Genomic DNA, 16,627 nt, shown 5'->3' with positions numbered 1-16,627 from the left:
AGGGAGGAAGGGCACTGGCCTGAAGTCACGGCTTGACCCAGGTGGCCCACAGTGCTCCGAGGCATTCAGCCCTGTGGTCGGGGTTTAGGGAGGCGGCTGCATTGATCCCCAGAATGCTTACATCCTCGGCGGAGGCCAGGGTCAGAAACCAGGAAACAAAGGAGGAAACGGCATCTATCTCCGAGGCCTCTGCGCAGACTAAAAGACCCGGTGCCTGTCCCTGGTACCCTCGTGACACCCTGCCTTCCAGAGCGAGCGACGTAGGCCGCCCACCGGCTGTCCACAGGGCCTGCCGGGAGAACTGCGGCTCAGCGGGGGCAGACACTGCCCTTGACCCCCTCTGTGGCTGACCTGCAGCCCTCCCGCCTAAGGCATAGAGACTGGGGAGCTCGCCCCAGCAAAGGAAATCCCCACTCCACTTGGGTTTTGTAATCTGCCTGCAGATCTTGCCTGGTTAACCCTGAGGGTCATTTTAATTTTCCAGAGCTTTCTGACTTCCCTTGGATCCTTAATCAGATAAGGGCTCTGTGTGTGTGAGCGTGGGTGCGTGCGTGCAGGACCCAGTGCCTGGGCCCACTGTGCTCTCCTCCCCTGTATTTCCTCCTTCTCTCCCTCCCACAAGCACGCTCTCTGTCTCTCTCTCTCTCTCTCCATAATCACTTCCCATCTCTTCCAGAGTGCTTAATGGAGTCTAGAAATGAGAGGAAGGACGGTTTCATCTCAAAGCAGACGCGAGGCCTCACTCCTCTCTTTCCTGTCCCCGTCGCTTTTCCTGTCGCTCTGAAAGAGGGTTTGCCAGTGTCTCCTCACAGGAGGGAACGGGCCTCCTTCCTCCACCTCTTTTGTTGTCCCCTGCTGTGTTGCGATTGGCTGCTCACGTAACTGCCCGGACTCAGTGTTGCCCTCGTCACCAGCGCATTCAGGCCAGCAGAGGGGGCCAGAAGGGGAACAGGACGTGTGGAGATACTTAACTGGATGGGGAGGAAGGCCGGTGGCTGGCCAGTGTCATGGCAACACCCAGGGACAGAGTCCAATGGGAGGCCTCTAGGAGCTCATCTCCTAAAACTTGTTGTTGGGGAGCTGTTCACTTCCCCTCCAAGCCTGTCCACCCAGCAGAGCCCAGCACCGCTGGCGAAAGGGGCTCTCAGCTGCCTTGCGCCACAGAGGTCTCACGCCCATCCTGGTGGTGGGGGCGTTCTTCTCAGGCCTTGGAGGCCCTGCCCTCCCAGGGCCAGGGGGTCGGGGGTCAGCTCGATGGAGTGAAACAAAGAAACAAGCAGAAAAACGCCATCTTTGCAAATCCCAAGCTGCGTTTATCTTTGTCCCACTGTGCCTGGCATGAGCTTGGTTCCCCGTAGGCACTTAATGAATGTGTGTGGCTCTGAATTGAATTATCCATTGATGGCTTTGGGCTGGACCAGGTCCCTCGAGGTCCTTTTCTGCCCTAAGGGCTCAGGGTCTGATATATATGCGGCTACCTACCTGCAGCGTGATGGCACTGTGCTGGGCGCTGTGGGCAGGGTACAGAGGGTGTCTGAGGAGCTGGCCCTGTCTTGGGAGCTCACCTCGAGGGGCTCTGCTGGGAAGGCAGTGAAACCACCAGTGAGTGCCAGGGACCAGTCTGCGCCACCCCCGAGTCTTCCAGAAGCAGAGGGTCCTGACACGCTAAGGGACCTGGGAGTCACCTTGCCTGGCCCCACGGCTGACTGGTGAGTACCAGGGCTGCAGGGATGGCCGGCTCACATCCATCGGAGACAGAGTCAGGAGGCAAACCAGCGTGGTTGACTCCCAGGATGGCCCTCTCTCTACAACAGTGGGTTGCCAGGGCGTGGAGGCCTGGGCACGGAATGGTCACAGAGTGGTCACGTGGTACAGAGTTGGGCCCAGCTGTGCAGTGCTCTAGGACCCAGAAAAAGAAGGCACACCCAGCGTGCGCACTGTTAACCTTTCATGGTCTGTCTGTTCCTCGGTTCATTTCTTTGCTCGTTCATTCATTCATTCCATGAATATTTAATGAGCACCCCTCTGTGCCAAGCACAGGAAGTTGACTAGACTGAGCCCTTCCAGGAAGGGGTTTACAGTCTAGTCCTGGCTCCCCACCTTGGCTCGGCCTCCCTGGCCTCGCTCTTTGAGGACCCTGTCAGCCCTCTAGCCAGCATTGCTGCCTCTCTCAGCGCCCCCGAGACCCACTGCTGAGCCCCTTTGGGCAGCACTTCCGACCCTGCCTGCCCTGTCTCACAGAGGAGCCCGGACACTTTGCCCAAAGTGGCACCTACCCAGCTGCTCAGTAGGAATGGGCATCGCCCCCCCCTGCATCTGGGGATGCCGGGAGTGTAGCCCTGGTTTGGTTTTCTGCCTGTCCCTGGGTCATCTGGACCCCATACACTTTCTGTGGCCACAGCTGTGTCCAGAGCATAATGAGCTCTCTCTGCAGGGAAGGGGTGGCAGGGGAGGGGGGGAACTCAGCTGAGCTCCCGGTTAGGGTCTGACCTTTGACCCTGGCCCCAGCCAACTCTGCATTCAGGGACCTGCCTGCTCTCTATGTTCGGGAAGCCACTTCTGCTGGGACATGGGGTCTTCTAGGAACAGAGCCCCGTTCCCTCGGCTGTCTCCCGGCTGCCCTCTCCTCACCTGCCCAGAACCCCCATTTGGCTGCTCCTGCCCTTGCTGGGCGGCTTGGCCCTCCTCCCATCTAGCCTTTGACACTGCTTGCTCTCTGAATGCAGCCATCCATGGTCTGGCCTGCAGGTCCCTGACCCTCAGGAGTCCTCATGCAGGTCTGCAACGCTCAGTCCCAGGGTGGACAGGCAGGAAGAAGTGGGCTGATGCTCAGGAGCTCAAGAACACTTTCCCGTCTTGTGAGCTGAGACGGGTCCTGGGGAGCAGGCAGACACCGACTGGCCAACAGCGGGATCTCCCCCTGGGCCTGCGAGGGGCACAGGCAGAGTGTCCAGGGTCTGGAGTTGCCCTGGAGTCTCTGAGTGGCTTGTTCTGGGGCCATGGGCAAGGCGCCTGGGGGGTAATAGGCACTCCGGGTCCTGTTTGTGTTGCCTTTTCTCCAGCCTCCCTCCCTGTCGGCCCTGTGTTCACTCTGCTTCCATTACCAGCGGGTGAAGTGGAAAATAATCTGGCTCTTAGGGGAATGTGCGTCTCTGCTCCTTTCTCTGCTGCTAATGGAACCAGCAGCTGTCCCCAGCCGTGTGTGGCTGCCCCGATCCTCTGAGGACAGGGTGGGAGGGGGGAAGATCTGCCAGGGGAAGGGATTTTGCTCGGTTTCATCTCCCACAGGGCACAGGGCCGACAGCGCGCAGGGGCCCCTGAGAAACAGAGCGATTGATTTGGAGGTGGGGACTTGGGCATAATCATCACAGCTTCCCTGTATTGATCATTTCCTGTGAGTCAGGCAAAATTTGAGTTGTTCTTGTTGAATTATCTCATTGCAGCCTCTTGCCGGCCCTGGGGATAGTTATCATCTCCCTCCGTGGGAACTGAGGCTCAGAGAGGTTCAGTAACTTGCTCTTGGTCACACAGCTAGAAAGGGGCAGAGCTGGGAGCTATACCGGCACTGAGTCCTTCGTGCTTTCCTGGCACAGCAGGGGATGCCAAGAGGGAGCAGACACCAAGCTCCAACAGCACGGGGCCTCATACCTGATTCTGCCCTGGAGAACAGGCAGGACTGTCCCGTCCCAGGGCATCCCTCTTCCAGTGGGAGGGGTTTCCTGGGGCAGTCTGGGACCGCCGAGCCTGAGGGATATCGAACTCCCAGCTCAGGGGGGCACGTAGGTCATATCCAGAAACCCAGGAGGGTAGCACACCTTTGGAGCCATCTTTAAAGTCACCTTTGCCTTTTTCTTGTGGTAAAACCATGCCAATTGTGTGCCTGTGTCACGCCTTGGATGGGTTGACCCTCTGCGTCATGTTCAAGAAATCCAAGTCTGAGAAGACGCAGTGATGAGCCCCGCATCGAATGGGTGAGGTGAGATGAGGTTAGGATGTCTTTGGAGGTCGGCAGTGGAAGTTCAAGGCCAGCTGGAACATTTGAGAGGAATGGCAGTGTAAGGCCATGCCATCCTACAGAGAGCCCGAGGCCTGCTGGGCACTGCCTGGCGTTTGGCCTGGGCTCAGAGTGGCCTCAGGAAGGGGCTTTTCCGGTGTGACACCCTGTACATAGTAGGTGCTCAGGAAATGCCCAGATCAAGAAAGAATGGGCCCCCTTCAGGGAACTAATTGCTCTAACTTGGGAATGCCCCCCACAGAAGGAAACATGGATGTTTTTGGCCCCTGCGTATGTCAGGTACCCTGCTAGGCATTTTCATGTATGTCATCTCAGCTGGTTGGGGCTTTTTACAAAGTGGGCCATTCAGGCTTCCCCATGGGAAAGCAACACACGGCTCCCCAGGACAACCCCCACTGCCATGGAAGCAGGAGTCCCCCTCAGCTCCTCAGTTCCCCTGGGAAGTCCTGTGGGGTCCATTCTCCTCACCCAACTTTGGCGCCTCTCATTTGAATCTTCCATCTTTGTGACTGTGCCATGGTGCCGCCGTGGTGTTGCCCGTGGTGCCACACCCATGCTCTGGGGGTTAGAGTGGCCCTCGGCAAGGAGCGGGCAGGGGCAGACACCTCCCACACTCTCCCGAGGGTCCCTGCGCCCTGGGCCTTGGGGGCTGCGTGGTATTGTAAGGAGACCACAGGCTCTGGGCCCCCGCCTGTGCCAAGTCCTGGCTGCCATCCTGTGGACTTGCTGGGTGATCTCAGCCAAGGCCCCTCCGCCCACTGGGCCTGGGTTTCTGGTTCTGCCAGGCAATGGGGATGGGGAGGACTGTCATTCCCTGCATTTTTGTTCTTTTCTGTTTTTGTCCTCTCCTCACCTCTGGGCTCAGTTAATCTCCCAGTGGGGGTTGTGACTCCCGGCTCCACGCTTTCTGGCTCAGTGACACTGGGCAAGTTAGTGACCCCTTTGAGCCTCAGTTTCCTCCTCTGATAAAGGAAAGCCCCCCTTTGTAGGTCGTTGTGAGGATTAAATGAGATAATACATGTCATCGCAGAAAGTGCTTGAACTTGCAATTCTGAACCCTGGTGCAAGTCCGGAAAAGACTGTCTGTTTATCAGAAACCATGTCTATTAATAGTGATGATACTACTAATAATAGCAAACACACACAGCGCTGTCCATTTCAGAGGCTGTTCTAAGCAATTAGTACATGTTCTGTTTTATCCTCCCTCAACCCCTCAACCTCCCTCAACCCCTGCACACTATGAGCACCCCCATTTTCCAGATGATGAAACTGAGGCCGGGAGAATTTGAGGCACTTGCCCCAAGTCTTGCAGCTGAAAGTGATAAGGATTTAAATCCAGGTTGTCTGACTCCATAGCCCTGAGCCCCCCCCGCCCCCCACCCCCGCAGGGCTAGGAGGCAACTCCCAGAGGGGGGCAGCTGCCCCAGGGCCGAGGGTTCCCTCACCAGGCTGGGTCCTCCTCTCTGCTGGACCACTGCCACCTCCCACCCCCTCTTGAAAGCCGGCAGGTGGGGGAGGGCGGCTGGGAGCCTGGGTTTGGGGGGTGCATCTGGGCGCAGGTCTGAACACCTGCCTCCATCTCGGTCTGATCCCTCTGGCCCTCTCTCCGCGGACAGGAGACAGCGCCTGCTTCCCATCATCTTCCTGGAGCTGCATGCTTGGTTTTATCCCCTCAGCACCGGGATGGGAGGGGTCGTCCGCAGTGCACAGACGAGGGGTTGGGGGGGGCAGCCGGAAAGGTGGGGGCAGTGTGTGCAAAGCCCTGCTTTTTGAGCCAGGGGCTCCTCAGCCACTGGCAGTTGCACCTCCGCCCAACTCCCAAACCTGCAGGGACGCTCTAGGTGCACTAGCCAATAAGGTCCTCGTTCCTTGGTCTGTAAGTTGGGCCGCTTCTTGAGTCCAGCCTGAGTTCGAATCCCGCCTGCACTGTGTACTTGGCTAAGATGCTGAGTCTTTTGGAGCCTTAGTTTCCTCATCTGTAAAATGGGGTTACTGGTACTGGCCTTGCTAAATCAATGGGATACAAATGCTGTTCTATTAAGCTTCTAACCTGGGGCCAGCACACAGTAGGTGCTTCAGCATTTTCTCCGTGTTTTATGTATTACCCTCCCCGAGCCTCTAGGGGCATTTACTACGGCCATCCTCATTTTCCAAATGAGGAAAATGAGACATGGAGGGGTGTGGAGCTACTTGCCTAAGGTCAAGTAGCAAAGGTCAAATGGCAGAGGCTTCACATCCACCAGCCTCTCCTAGTAGCCGGGCCATCGCTCCGCACCTGTCCTGCCCTTCACCCCACCAGCCTGCGGGCAGCTCTGCCTTAGCTCGCGCAGGTCCCTCCACCGGGCTGCAGACTTTAAGGTCTGTCTTTGATGCTGCCCTTGCGAAGGGCCTCTCCTGGTTTGTTAGCAGAACGGAGGTTCCCTCCTTGTCGGGAACCTATGTCTTTCTTGGATATTAAATCAAAGAATTTGGGGTCCACCCCTAGCCCTGCTACCCAACTGCAGGGTGTAACCAAACGTAAGTCACCTAGTCCTGGCTGGGTGCCTCAGTTGGTTGGAACGCATTCCTGTGTACCGAGAGGTTGTGGGTTTGACGCTCGGTCAGGGCACATACCTGGGGTGGGGGTTTGATCCCTGGTTGGTGTGTACGGGAGGCAACTCATTGATGTCTCTCTCTCTCTCTCAGATCAATAAGCGTAATCAGGTGAGGATTTTTTAAAAAGTAAACCACCTAGTCTCTTGGAGACTCGGTTTCCTCACCCGAAACAGGAGGCTCACTTTGAAGTCAGCCAGCCCCTGGTTCAAATCTTGCCTTCCCCTTTAACTTCCTGTGCATGGTGCCAGGTGGTTTAAGGGAGCCTCTGCTTCCACTCCACTGTGAGGAGAAATGCTTGCCCGGTGCCCAGGACTATGCGGAACAGTAGGGTGGTTGCACACCTGGGTTCCAGAGCCCAGACTGTCTGGGCTCAGACCCCAGCTCAGTACCCACGTGACCTTGGCAAAGTTACTCCGCCCGTCTGTGCCTCGGTTTTTCCATCTGTGACAAGGAGATTGCAGGAATCCAGCTCTTCTGGGGGCCCAGAGACCTCCTGTGCCCTGTCCCTCTGGCTGCGGGGGGACCGTGCTGCAGCAGCGGGCAGGCAGGGGAGAGAGGGCTCCTCTCTTCTACAGCTTTCATGTACTTTTCCGACAAGCCAGTGAGCACAGAGCCAATTCAGAGAATTGCCGAGGCAGCAGCCGCGGCAGCTGCATGCTCAGCCCAGCCTATCAGTCAGCCATCAGGACGCTAACTAGGGGAGGCAGTGCCACCCAACTGTCTCAGCCGCCCGGGGAGGGTGGCGCCTCCCAGGGAAGCTGCTGTCACCCCTGTCCCATGCTGGGCTCAGCCTCCAGCTCTTGGGGGCAGGTGGTGGCTGTGTCCCAGCCTACCGAGGACCCCAGGGAGCAAGCAGCAGGGGAGGCAACTGCACTCACATAGCACCAGGGGCTGTTGTGGACCTGCACGCCCAGGTTCAAATCCCAGCTCACATCCACCTGCTGCGAGACCCAGGGCAAGTTCCTGGGCCTCCACTTTCTCATCTGTGAAATGGGCGTAGTAACAGCACCTGCTCTGTGAGGCTCTTGGAAAAACTTAGTGAGATCAGATGGAAAGCACCTGGGCGGTGTGTGGGATGCAGTGACTGGTCCCTGCATCTGAGCCTCTGACCAAGAGGTCAGGGGTGAGTTCCTGGTGGTCTGCCTGGCAAAGCACGGGCGCCGTGGGACTTCGTTTTCCCATTGGCAGAGAACACAGAGGCACCGCAGCTCACTCTCACCTTGTCTTCACAAACACTTTCAAGCAGCAGCCACTGTGTGCCGGGCTGAGGGCGGGTTCTGAACGGGCGAGAGGCAGCCCCTCTCTTGAGGAGCTCACGCATCTGGCTGGTGGGCAGACGAGGAATCCGAAGGATTAACTGAGAAACCGAGGGAGCTGGGCGTGGAAGGGTAGAGGAAGAGGCCGGCTCCGAGGGGACAACCCCTGAGGGGTGACGTTTGCGGGCAGAGGACAGGGCCAGGACACCCCCAAAGCCAATGCGGAGGAGGGGGCAGCGGTCTGCAGTTTTCCTGGAGTCAGACCACAGAGGGCCCGCAGCGCCAAACCCAACACCCCAGGAGTTATTCCCCCAGCAGCAGGCACAGGGCATCTGCTGTGCCAGCCTCATACCGGGGGCAGGACGCTGGCTCGGTGCTCGGGGCCTTGTGAGGACCAATGTGCCTGGTGTCACAGAACCTGATAGCCCATGACTGACACGCAGCTGCTGGATGAGGGTGGCTTTCTCCCACTTAGAGAGGATTCTCCTTGTCACAAAAGGCTATAAAACAATTTTCTTTAAATAACAAATCTCCTCGGTGTCTTTTTTCTTTTTTCTTTTTTTAAGGACATATACTTGGTATGCAAGATGTGTCAGACCTCTGCATTGAACTCCTGGCCACAGTTTCTTTCTTTAAAAGATGTTCTAAATGTGGTAAATACACATAACACAAAATTTAACCTCTTAGACATTATTAAGTGCTATTGTGGAACCGATCTCCAGATCTTCTTCCTCTTGCAACATCGAAACGGTGTATCCATTGAAAATAACGCCCCATCGCTCCCCTCTCCTGGCCCCTGGCAACTGCCCTTCTGCTTCCCGTCCCTCTGAATATGGCCCCCTGTGTGCCTCACACGAGCAGAACCGCGCAGTGTTTGTCATTATGTGACTGGCTTCCCTCACTTCGCATGTTGTTTCCAAGGTTCATCCATGTTGTCATATGGATCAGAATTTCCTTCCTCTTAAGGCTGAATGATAGCCCGTCTTGTGAACGGACTGCATCGTGTTACCCATTCATCCAGCAATGGCTACTCGGGTTGCTCCCACCTCTTGGCTGCTGCTCTGTGCGGGGGGACCAGTATCTGTTTGAGTCTCGGCCTCGCCGTTTGGGGGGTGTATACTCAGAAGTGGAATTGCTAGATCATATGGTAACTCTATTTTTAATTTTTTAAAGATCCACCCTACTATTTCTGGGCACAGACTCTTAGACACGGGAGGAACTGCAGAAACTACACACTACTGCTTATGGACAGGGAGATGGGGGGCGAAAAGGGCCCTTTTCTCCTGCCTGTCATGTGAGTTAGTGGCCCCGTCAAAACTAGAGTCTGGGACTTGGGGTTCTCAGCGCCTGCCTCTGGCACCTTTAAAGATAAAGATAGTGATGGGAATGCCCACTGTGGCGAGGTGACTCTCCCTTGTCAGTAGACAGGGTGCAGGAGCCCAGAGAGACACAAGCTCCTGAAGTCACGCAGCCGGCCAGGCGGATGGGCAGGCAGCTTCTGTGGGTCCCAGCTCCCGGGGGCTCCAGGAACCCCTCCTGCCCTGAGCTTTAGTTTGGGGGTCTTCGAAGCCCTAGCAGGTTGATGAGGGACAACACGAAGGCCCCAGCTGAGTCACTGTGTCTTTGCGGCGGCAGTTTGCCGGGAAGGGGGCAGGTGCCTCTTGCCCTTTACTCCTTCCCACCTGCGTGCGAGGCCTATTTCTGGGGTGTTTACCAACTCCCCCTAGTGGACACACCAGCGGTCCTTGATTTGGACCACAGCTTTCCAAACTCCAGGATTCTCTGCTGCAGGTGGGCCAACGGAGGACCTGGGAACAAAGAGGCTGCAAAGAGGGTGGGTGAGCGCCCAGGCACCCAGCCAAGGGCGCCCAGCCCTCCTGTTTTCTCTCCGTCCGTCCTCACCAGGATGGAAGGGATGCGGCAGGTCAGCCCTGCAGGTCCTCTGCTTGTGTGCCTCCCAGAAGCTTCCTAAATGCCTGTGCCCTCCAGCTCTGGGGGAGGCCTGTGCCCTTAGGGTCAGGCTGTCACCCTGAGCTCATTAAGGATGCATGAGGTTCAATTTGTGAGTGAGCCCAGAAGGCAGCTGGGTCTATAATAAACTTCCCCTCCCACCCTGGCTGGCCAGCCCGGTAGAAACATTAGGTGGTGGCCGATATCACTTATTTATTACCGAGCACTTAGGCAGCTGTTCTGGGCTTCCGCCCAGAGCACCCTCCTCCCTCTTCCCATCTACCAGGCCCCTCTCCTCACCCAGGCCGCCTCCTCTCTGCTCCAGCCCATTCTGTCCTGAACTACCCAAGCCACGTGGGGGTCACACCTAGAGCACAGGCCAGCCACAGCCACACAGTGGCATCTGAGGCCGGGGTTGCCATTCTTACCCCAGCATGTCAGGCGTGAACCCTCTCGACCAGGGTAAGAGACCCACTGAAGGGCACGCAGTTGGTACGTGTCAGAGCCAGGACTGGCCCCTGGTTGAGTTTGTGAAATGTCCTGCTGTCTCCTCCCAGCCTGTGTGGGGGTGCACTGGGGGTGCAGGCAGGACGAATCCGGTCTCGGCAACGTCAGGGGCCACACGAAGGCTCTGCTTCAGAAGCCAGCCTCACTCATGGCCGCCGGAGATGGCAAGTCTGGCCTGAGGCTGCAGCATGGGCTTTGCTCCCTTCTGACTGTGTGTTGGGGTTCTGAGCACCCAGCTTCTCTGGGCTGCTGCTGCCCTGTTCTCATAGTGGGATCATAACCAGGACACCGTCCTGCCTCGTGAGGCTGTGGGCCCGGTGCGGTGTGAGGAGGGCGTGGCTCTGAGGAGCCCTTACAGTCTCTGGCTACTGTTACACCCTTGTCTTCAGAGCGTGGAACTCTGGGAAACTGGGATCTTCTGAAGGAAGACCTGACTCTCACCCCGGGTTCCCGAAAAGCTCAGCAACTACCACCTCTACCCCCAAGAGGCCCAGCCAGAGGGGACGGTCAGCCAGCCCCCCTCTCCCACCTTTGTCTTATTGTTGTTGAGGGCAGAGCCAAAGGAGTCTGAGGGACCTCTTGTCTAGACCCCCAGGCCCAGAGAGGGAAAGGGGTTGACCCGAAGTCACACAGCAATCTGGTTCCAGGCCTCTTGCCCTGTGCTGCTTGCACTGGGGTGTGGGGCCAGCTCAGTGGAGGACCACAGACATCCCAACCTTTTCCCTGAGTGAACGCTCGCAGCAGGGCTCACAGGCGAAGCTGCCTCCCCCAGGATTCCCTTCGAAGAGAGGTGAGAAAAGAGCAGGGTGTGTGTGGGGGGGGTGGCGGGGAGCAGGGGGAGGAGGATGGAGGAAGCTTCTGAAGGCCCAGAGATTGGACTTGCAGGCCTGAGAGATGGAAGAGGCCCTGCCAGTTCACTCCGTGCCCAGGACTGGGCCCAGGGCTGGACCAGGAGTGGGGGGTTCCAGTCACAGTGAAGTAGTTATTCTGGCCACCTGGGAGCATTTGGCTCTACCCAAACCATGCTCACGGTTTCCTTCTCCAGCTGAGGAACCTGAGACCCGGCAAGGTGAAAGCGCTTTCCCAAGGCAGCGCTGCTCTGGTTCTGCCCTGACCGAGCCCGGCTCCGCCGGCCCTCCGAGTCCACTCTGCTACCTTTGTGTGCACCTCCGGGCACTCCCGGCATGGGGACTCAGCATCTGTCTCTCTCCAGCCCCCGCCGCCCTCCTGGGAGGGGTGGTGCTGTGCCTCATGTCCATTTCCCCTTGCCCCCTGGGCTCTGGTCAGAGCCTGGCCGAAGTGGGCACACCTGGCTGCGCAGAAACATCAGATCTCCCATGCTGTCATGCCTCCCCCCACCCGCCCCAGGCTGCATCAGCAGCTGCTGGGCTGAATAATTCATTGAGCCTTGTTTATTCTTCCCTTCCTGGCTGTAAGAGGCTCTCAAAACCCCACCACAGGCCCAACCCAGGTCCAGCTGCCCTGGCCTTCACCCACCTCCAACGCGGCCACCAGAAAGCTGCTCCAGGACTGGGCCACGGGCCTTGGCCATGAATTATGCAGGCCTCCTCTGGCTGGAGCAGTCTGGGCCGGACGGTCCATCCCGTTGGTCCATCCCGTTGGTGCACCTGGAAGGAGCTCGTGGGAGGCAGGGATGGAGATCGCTCCACCCCCGTCTCCATCTGAGCTGAACACCGAGTCCTGCAGAATCAAGTCATGTGCCCGTTGTGCGCTTGGGGCAGACCGTGCCTCGCTGAGAGCCCCCCAAGCCCGAGTCAAAGACCTGCACGCAGCCCACCCTCAGTGCTTGGGCGGCGGCTTCCGTCACCTGTCGCTCATCAAAGGGGTGACCCACCCTATCGGAGGGGCCAAGACAGCCCCTGAGGAGTCAGACAGCCCAGGTGCAAATCCTGACCCTTCCACTTTGCAGCTGAGTGGCCTTGGGCAAGGTCTTGAACCTCCCCGAGCTCGGTTTTCTCGTCTGTAAAATGGGGGCAGCCCAGGTTACACCCGGCAGGCGGGCTGGGCAGAGCGAACACACACGACACCGCGTTGCTGTTGCTTGGTCATTAGTCTGCCTCTCCCGCCATCCCACCAGCGTTTTGTAAGGAGGTCCTGGATCATTTTCCCCCCAGCATCTCCAAGAACTGGTCCTGAGATGGCTCCTTGTAGACGCTTGGTGAATGCTTGTTGAATGAATGGATGAATGAATGAGTGAGTGAAAAATTGCTCCCTTGATGCCACGGGCTGATTTATGAGGCAGTGAGAAAGAGCCTGATGGCTGGGAGGGTCCCACGGGGTCGTGATTCACGCAGAGCGGATGGAGGCCTTGGTGAGAGAGAGGCTCTTTCGAGCTCCTCCCTTCTCATGAAGCGGCGGTGGCTCTAGGAGTCAATGAGCACGCGTGGGGTATCGGAGGTGGTGGTGGGAGAGGGTGCTGATGCTGGTGCTGATGCTGGTGCAGATACAGGGATAAATCCTATGATTTGAGGGGGGTGAAGTGCCAGAAGACAGAAGAAACAGCTGATCCGCTGGGCCAGCCTATCAGGCTGTGCGCTCCTTACTGGCAGGGACCTAGGGCTTCCCCTCTGTGTTCTTGGTGCCTGGCACACAGAAGGAACTCAGTAGAAGTTCACTGGATACGTGAGCATCCTTAGTTCCCAGGCGATCGGGCAGAAGGCGCAGGACTCCCTCCCTTCCTAACTCTGTATACAAACTTCCCAATCTGTCCTGAGCCAGCCTCAGTTTCCTGGCCATAAAAACATGGATCACTAACCCCTTGCTAACCCCGTCTGAATTGGCTGGTCCTGGTCCCACTCGGCCTGCCCGGCTGGACGCCTGGCCGGACGCCTGGCCACCAGGCTTCTGGCAACCGCGGGCTGGGAGGTGCTGCGCCCACCCTGCCGAGCACTGAGAAACTATTTTGATGATTCTGCTGCTTTCAGAAAGACAGCTTCCAAGATCAAGGCCAGGTGGTTCTGGTCTTTTTTTGGAGGTGCTAATTAATAATTTAACTTCACATCATGATAATTTTATTTGGTTGCAGTGTGTGGATTTATGATTATCTCATCCATCCGGTGTCTAGTGCTTGGCCCCCAGCGTCCCTCCTGCTGTTTACTGGAACGGGCTGCTGGGGGAATGTCCCCACCGGGAGAGGAGCCCGGGAGAGGCACCTCGGCAGGGGGTCTCCGGAACCCTTGCCTCAGCCAAGCTGCTGTGGTCCGCGGGCTGGATTGGCTTTCTGGAATCTCTCAAGGGCTGGTTTTTTGTCTGGTTTGGTTTGGTTTGGCTTCTAACCGGGGAACAGAGGGTGGAGCCGGTGACCTTGCAGCTTCGGTCACCTTGGTTTCTGTGGGAATGGAGATGAAGAAGCCCAGCATCAGCCCATCATCAGGCTGAAAGAATGTCACAGCTGGCCCCACGCTGCTGCCCTCCGCAGAGGGAGGCTGAGGGTTAGACACTGGGAGGGAGCAGCTCAGGTCCCAGAGCCCGGCCCTCCAATGCACCCCCCTCCTGGTCTGGCCCTCCAATACATGCCCCCTGTGTGCTCCCTGCCCTGCCCTTCATGTCCCCTTCCTTGAACAAAGGGCCCAGGAGTTTTGGGGGGAGTGGTCCAGGAGCACTATGAATGGTGGTGAGGGGTAAGCCTGCAGCCTCTTCCTGGAGCCTGGGGACCAGACCCTGACTACCTCTCCTGCCAGCAGTGAAGAGTGGAGGATAAGCCCCAAGAAGACTGGCAGCCAGGGCTTAGCGTCCCTCCTGAACGTGTGTGGAACCCCCCCCCTCCCCGTGGCCTGACTTTGTGTGCCCTGTGTCCATTGGGTGATACTGGCACCCATCGTCCAGAAGTGGGTGTGACTCAGGTTCAAGGGTGTGGGGGAAGGAGGTGGGGCCAGGCTCTGAGGGGCCGCGGTGGAGGTCATCTTCAGCCTCTGACGGACGTGGAGCCAGGAGCGACGTGACCACTGAGGGAAGATGCTTTGCCTCTAGTGGCTGCGGCTAATTTCCCTGTGACAGTAGGCAGAGAACTCAGGGAAGAAGTTGGAGTCCGTGTCCTTGCCCAGGGAGGGCACAAGGCTCTGCTGCACCTCCTCTGGCCACTGGGTGGGACTGCAGAGCTGCTGGGCTCCTCATTGTCCTCTCCACCCGAAGTGGGCTAGTGACCAGGCCCTGCTTTGGGCTCTGCCCATGCTAATGAGATGCTAATGTTGAAGGCCAGATTGGCTGCTGCATCAAAGTGTTTGGGGACCCTCCTGACAGCTTGAGAAGCCCCCAGCCACAGTGGGCAGCTTGAGCTCTAAGCCAGGATGTTCTCCCAGCAATTGTACCTGTCAGTTCTCATTACAGCTGATGCCCACAGTACCTGAAGGGACATAAATGGCCTCGTTCTCCCCCCGAGCTCCCAGGGCCGCTGGTGCCTGGTCTCGGCAGGGTCCCTGGTGACTGCGGAGGCTTCAGCGGTGCCAGGGTCAGATTTTGCCATTCAAGATCTTACAGGACCCCTCCTGCTCAGATCCACACGGTGACTTTTCCTGGTTTTGATTTCTCCTACCCAGGGCCCAAGACGGTTTGCATCTGGACAAATCTTCATTGTGACGCAAGCTTGCGTCTCCCCTGGATGCTTAGAATTCAAGGACCATAGAAGGTCAGACCAAACAGTCATTAATGATTGGCAAATGCAGGGTTGTTTTTTTTTTAAGATGTGTTTTTTATTTGCTTGAAAAACGGTTGGAATAAAGTATATGCAAATTGAAAAAATTAAAATACCAAGAGGCTTACAATACAAAACACACTCTGTCCCCAGCCTTCCTACCTCCGCTCTCGCTCTCCTGGGGACGGCACGTTTTAAACGCTCTCCGCTGCTGCTTCTGCCGTTCGCCTTCAGATTCCTGAACAAACTGCCTGCGCGGCTGTCCGTCACTTTTGCCCTTTGAGACACCACCTGTTGTCCCCCCATTCTGGGGGACAAGGATTTCACTCTGTTACAACCGGCTCCGCGCCTCCCTCCTCATAGTGTTCCTCTTTGTCGAATCTAGAATGTTATTATGACTATGTAAATGTGGCTCACTTCAGCATGGAGTATAATGAACCACACTGTTTTCTTTCTCGCGTATTTTTTTCTGGTGTGGCAAAGAGGGCGCTGGTCAGAAATCCACCTGTTCTCCGACGTGTCTCAACTTCTCTCCCAGTTGGGTCAGGGCCCCGTGACTAGACGGTGCCTTTGGCTCGGAGCCCGTGCGCCTCTTCCGCCTCTCCCATCGCCAGCAAGGAGACGGGGTGGGCCATGGGTTCCACGGCCGCAGATACGAAAAGAAGGGCTGGCTGCTCAGTGGGAAACATGATGTGAGTGGGAAGTAAACTCTGAGCGTCTACGGTGGTACCCAGTAGTAACTCTCTGGATAAATACCCCCAAAGGTAGTAACGAGCTCACGTTTTTCAATTGCATCTTTTTCCTAAGTGTTTCCAAATGGTGCGTCAGATCTGCCGCATTAGTGTTAGTTCTATGTCAGGGTGTTTACCAATCCCTTCCCTTTCTCTGGATTCTGTCCTCCAGGGCCCCTGAATTTCCTGTTTCAGTCGGGCCCATTCCTCTCCAGGCCTGCTGCGTGGTTGCCAGTCCTGGGAGCTCTCTCTGCCGGCCTCCTGTGCCGAATCTCCTGTTTCCTGGATTCCATTTTTTTTTTTTTGGTTTAGTTCCCACTTTTGCTGGAGCGAATCCTCTGGAAGCTGAATAAGGAAAAGCGTGTGCAGAGTGAGTTTCCTGAATCCTTACATATCTAAACAATATTCATATTCTCAACTTTTACCTTAATTGTGTGTCTAGGTATGGAATGCTATACGGAAAACAATTTCCCTCGAGAATTTAAAATCCCTTCCCTGTTCCCTAGTACCCAGGGCTGCTCCTGAGAACTTTCACAGCCACCTTGACTCACGCCCTTTTGTATGAGACCAGTCCTACCTTCAGGGCCATCTTTTTGTAGGTTCCGACATTTTATAATAACATGTCTTGGGCATGGGTCCATCTATTGTTCTGGGCACTGGGTAGGAACTCGAGGCCCTTTAATCTGGAGAGTCATGCCTTTTAGTGCTGGGAAACTTACTTAGACTATTTCTTCGATAATCCTCCTCCTATTTTTCCTGTTAATTGGGTACCAGTTCCTGAGTTGACGTGTGCATCAGCCATGGTCCTAACGATGCTACCGACCAACCCCAACCCTGGAGGCTGGCAGCATAAGGACTTGTGCGCATGCGTCGGTGGCTGAGGGTCACTGATTCAGGCCGAACTTGGTGGAGTGGCTAATAG

The 16,627-nt window shown here is 56.9% G+C and overlaps 1 long non-coding RNA gene across 1 annotated transcript; it reads left to right on the top strand.

Annotated features, from left to right (window-relative positions):
* Window positions 1-2,757: 2,757 nt before the first annotated feature.
* On the top strand, window positions 2,758-16,169 carry LOC119003292 (uncharacterized). Its single transcript, XR_005069928.1, has 3 exons — window positions 2,758-2,777; window positions 14,880-14,968; window positions 16,018-16,169. It is a non-coding gene; the product is annotated as an uncharacterized LOC119003292 (long non-coding RNA).
* Window positions 16,170-16,627: the final 458 nt, after the last annotated feature.

The sequence above is a fragment of the Sturnira hondurensis genome, unplaced genomic scaffold (genome assembly GCF_014824575.4).
Source record: "Sturnira hondurensis isolate 20B ecotype Veracruz unplaced genomic scaffold, ASM1482457v3 Scaffold0001221, whole genome shotgun sequence".
NCBI lineage: Eukaryota > Metazoa > Chordata > Mammalia > Chiroptera > Phyllostomidae > Sturnira > Sturnira hondurensis.
This window is presented reverse-complemented; position numbering and strand designations above follow the sequence as displayed.